At 39.7% G+C, this 5,000-nt stretch overlaps 1 protein-coding gene across 1 annotated transcript in view; it reads left to right on the forward strand.

Annotated features, from left to right (window-relative positions):
- Positions 1-1,951: 1,951 nt before the first annotated feature.
- The window catches only part of LOC138015025 (sodium- and chloride-dependent taurine transporter-like), a 32,179-nt gene continuing 29,130 nt past the window's right edge, over positions 1,952-5,000 (forward strand). Inside the window, exon 1 of the mRNA XM_068861921.1 lies at positions 1,952-2,074. The gene's annotated coding sequence lies outside the window, so the exon portion shown is untranslated. The remainder of the gene's footprint in view (positions 2,075-5,000) is intronic.

The raw sequence follows: 5,000 nt of genomic DNA on the forward strand, positions 1-5,000 counted from the left end.
GGTCTGTGTAGCTTTCAACGTGTTTTTGTTTTTCGCATTTTCTTTAAGTTGCTCAACGATGTTTTGGTTTGACAAAGCAAACCGACTGTCAGCCATTTTTTTTTTCACTTTGGTGTTCAAATTTGGCGCTTCCCCGTGTTTCCATAGCAACTTCCGTATTGCACTCTATAACCTATTTATGCATTCGCCATTGGCCAATCAGAAACAAGATATTTTGTTAAGTATATAATAAATGCTCATTAATTTCACGAGGCCAATTTAAAATTGCCCGATTATCCCAAAATCAATAAATCTTAGATTTGAGGGTGGAATACTATGCCAACCAGTGAATCGTTAGCCTTCCCGACAGATATATTCCGCGGGTGGGGTGCTTGATGAGGAGTGGAGTGAGGGGGTACCGGATGGGGATAGGGTAAGAATGACAGTAACTGTCGCATCCGCCATCTGCATAAATCTGTACATAAAAATTGGAATTATTATCTGGCCGTAAGTCAAGCAGACTGGAAAGGCCAAATTCAAGAATATTGACCGGCATCCAAACCAATACGAAAAACTGGGCTTGTTCCTGTTTGAAATACTACAGTCTCGGACAAAATTGTTGAAACACTTTACAATACCTTGCTCTCCCACAATGTTGTTTTGGCAAATAGGCTCAGAAACTCGCGTTGAAACAACATTGTGAGGGGAGAGTGAGCCGCGAAAGCTAGAGATCTGTATGGTGGTGTACTATTCCAACGAATTTTGTCCGAAACCAGGACTCCTGCCGAGACTGTAGGTGATGAACCATATAGAGCAAAACACTGGAAATTTTGAATGCAAGGCAGGATGTTACGAGCAAAGAAAAAATAAAAATTGAGCTTTTCAGTTTTCTCCTTTTAATTCGTTATTTGGTCATATAATTAAAATCTCAACCTCGCAAAGACAATCTAAGAATTCTGACCTTAGGCGACCTCGGTCAAGATTCTCCCGTACAGCAGCGTACAGACATCACGCTTGATTTAAAAACAACAAATTTCTTCATTTTCTAGTCATTACCGAGTGTAAAAAAAAAAATCAGGTCGATTGTATTAGTTTTCAGCCTATAGAAAAACTATAACTGTAAAAACAAATCGCCTTAACTATGGGATGTTCTGCTGGTTTGCCAACAAGCCTCAAGTTAGCTGTTATCGCACCACGTGCCATGTGCATTCAAGAGGTCATTGTGTTCTTGACGATATCTCAGTGTTCGCTGTGTGAGTTCCGAAACATGAGCCAATGATACACTTAAGTGACAGTGTCTTTTTCAGTTAAAAATAAACTTAAACAATCACGCAAACTAGTCTTCTCTTAACTTAGATATGTTTTCACTGCATAGCCAGACTGGCATTTTTTTATGAAAAGCCCACAAATCGTTCTTGTGCTTTGACCACTTTCCACACGTCGTTCTAAGAATTTAGTTTTAGGTGTGAGTGCCTTGTTAATGTTTAACTTACGATTCTCGAAGGATCGAATGAAACTTAACCCTGCTTTTGACCTGGACCTCGAACAACTGATTTAATTTTATGCCCTTGCACTGATCATGGATGAGTCTTCCAGTTCAGCCGTTAAAGCGCGCGAGACCTGGGTGGGAAAACTTGATTTCATTCTCGCATTGATCGGTTTTTCCGTAGGCCTTGGTAATATATGGCGTTTTCCGTATTTGTGCTATAAGAATGGAGGAGGTGAGCATGTCTTTATAAACTCATGTGATGTTCCTCATAATATAAGTGCGCCCAGCGGTCCGGGCCGGGGAAAAGTAACACGCATTCAAGTATCAACAAAACATAAACGATTTTGTTTATTTATTCGTTTCTGTAGATTGTTTTTCTCACAAATGGTCCCCGTCTTTAAGGCTTTCTACTTTCGGTTTTTATGATACATCTGTGGCTAAACATGAGCTAAATGTCAGTTATTTTCTTTGCAGGATGTTTCCTTATTCCGTATTTGATCTGCTTAGTGCTGGCTGGAGTTCCTATATTGATCTTGGAAGTTGCTTTGGGACAGTTTACAAGTCAGGGGGGAATCACTGCCTGGAGAATTTGTCCATTGTTTAGAGGTCAGCTTATTGTGTAATGCGTCCCTTCCCCTCCCCGTCCGTCCATGCATTCGCTCCTCCATCGGGTGTCGCTGGTTGTATTATTTCCACCGGCATGGTAGTAGTAATCATCTTTATTGATAATATCAGCGTCACGAGAAGTAGTTTACAGAATGGTCCTCGAACAAAAAAGGAGATTAACACTAAAACAAGCTAAGAAATACAAAACAAACTATAGACAAATTAAATAAACATACATTCTGGCTATAAAAAGGCATCATGTAGCATAAAACAAACTACACTATTGTTATAATCACGCAATTTAGGTAATTACCAGCGTTTTCAAACGTGTTCGAACACCTAGTTTTTCGGATGGATTGAATTTCAGAAAATGAAAACTAGTGCATAACTCATAACCTGATATGTTCTTGGCCACCGCGGTGAGACTTGACTGGCTAGTTAATTAACTTGCATTTCAACACTGTCCCCTGCGTGAAAATAGGACTGACATTACTCGAGAACATGGGAGCACCTGAGTGGGGCATGATAATAGCCTGAAACGTGCGACAACGTAAACGGAAGGTTCTACAACAAATTAAAAGAAATAAGTTCTTGCTCGCGTTTAATAGTATCTTATTAACAAGAAACTCTGCTCCTAGGTTAGTAAAGATAAAAAGAGTTTTTTGTGTGTGCTTTTTCCGACAGGTAAGTGTTCGCTATTTAACAAATAGATTCCATGTTGCCGTGCGTCTGTTCAGTAATAGATCACAGATGACGTCAACATGTGGTAAGAACAAAAAGTGGCACATGAGGAGATAACCGAGTGTCTCATTGATCTTATTACCACATTGTGACGACTACTGTGATCTATTACTGAACAGACACACGGCAACATGGAATCTATTTGTTTTATATAAAGAATTAAACTTTATTCGCATAAAAGCTGATGGTGCCGGCAATCGTGCGTCTGTGCTCTGATAGCTCATAGGCAAGAACCAATCAAAATGTGAGAAAAACTTGGGTTATTATATAAAAGGTACTTAAACCATATGTTTCGTAGCCCCGCACACGGACATGACGGAGACCACCCGGCGATTTACACCTGTGATTTTTTGTGCTCCATTTGTTATGTCCGTTTGTATCAAAACTATTCTTTCCCCCTTTCACAACAAACCGTTGACATTCATTAACTGTTATGGCTGGCCTAGAGTGAGGCAATCTATTCGTATTCTTTGGTTGGAGTTTGTAGGCAAAGGTTTCATACTGGTGTTCATTGCGTAATTTGATGTCGCGTGACGAAAGAGCCAACAACCATTCCCGGTCGATCATTTCTCATTCAAAATACGTCACGTGCTATTATGCGACTTACGGGAATATAAAATGTAAGGCCACGATAGGATAAGTAATTGTTAGTTATTCAGCTGGTTATTTATCGCACGTCCCTCAGGCTCGTGCCTGCCATGCAGGCTAGTGTCTTTCAAAACCTTACTCATGAAAGCTTAAGAATAGATGTTTTTATAAGATGTGTGTTAGTATTTTTGTGTGTTTTTATAAGCTGTGGGCTAGTATTTTTGTACGACGCGTGCGATTCATCATTCGCTTTTCGCTATTCTGTACACAGAAAAAAATAAACAATAGAATTGTTGAAAAGTTAATAAAAACAAGGAACTCAATTACCTAACGGTAGTAACGCAACTCTCTCCTGCAAAGCATGCAGTGACGCATTTTCACAATATTTTAATGGCAAAGAGTGACGTAAAATTAGAAAATTAAACGAGGCTTACTTGAAAGGTGACGTTTGATTGGAATTCTATGAGTCATTGGTCAGGAACGTAGGAGTCACGTGAGATAGAGCGCGCGAAACCAGAGCTTGCAGTTTTTAAAGGAGATGTTGTTAATTGCTGCACAGGGGTTATTTACATGTTTATTATATTTGAAAACCCCTAATTACAAAAGAATATTAATTACGTACACAACTCGCATTTAGCAAAGGCTAACACAGGCGAGTTGTACCCACATAACGTAAAGTAGGGTGGGGAACACTCACTTATAATTAAAAATTAGGCTGATTTAGCAACAGAACGGCCCATTTCCTTCTCTTTTTGTTTGTCAGAGTTATGACTTGCGATACTTGAGGTTCACATGTTCATAAGTTTGTTTTTACATTTCAGAGATGTTTAGATTTTGAATTACGAACTCTGTTTTGATTGGCCACTCTACCTCACTGTGTAAATGGTTCACCCTGAAGTCAAATAGATACGTTTCGTTTCTGAGAAAACGAAATAAAAATCTTAGAAGACCCTCTTCGAAAATTCCAGGAATAGTTCAGTCTAAAAACTTTGGGATAGGTGGTAGGGGTGTTGCATTGTGGGATTGTTGGTAAGACGAAGATGACGGTGGTTGAAAATCGAGAGGAATGCTGATACTCGAAGACCGCATGCCAATTTAGCGTTTTTTGAGTTGATGAGAATCTTATAGTCATGAATTAAACGTTGGCAGCGTGCATGAGACCGGCTCTCAAAAGGAAAGAGAAAAACCTTTTTTTTTCGGGGGGTGGGGGGTGGGTGATGTTGTGTGTTCACCGCCCGTATCGTTCGGAGAGGAGGTAACAAATTCTACGATTAGGCACATAATATTCCCTCGCGTACCATCACCCACTTGTGTTATTACAGGCGTTATAGAGGCAGTCCTTCAAATAATATCATTACCAAATGCCCGATCTGATCTGTTAGCTCTTTTACGCGGAAATCGTCCACGGACAGCAAATCAGGGCGTCTCCTCGTTAATTAGAAGCAGCACGCCATCCAAAGGAAAAATTACTATCCAGTAGTAGTAGTAGTAGTAGTAGTAGTAGTAGTAGTAGTAGCACGGAAAATCATCAGTTCAAGCTTTGAAGCAAGTTAAAAACTAAAACTATTTTCAACTGCTTTACATGATTGCCGTGTGG

This window comes from Montipora capricornis, chromosome 9 (genome assembly GCF_036669925.1).
Source record: "Montipora capricornis isolate CH-2021 chromosome 9, ASM3666992v2, whole genome shotgun sequence".
Taxonomy (NCBI): Eukaryota; Metazoa; Cnidaria; class Anthozoa; order Scleractinia; family Acroporidae; genus Montipora; species Montipora capricornis.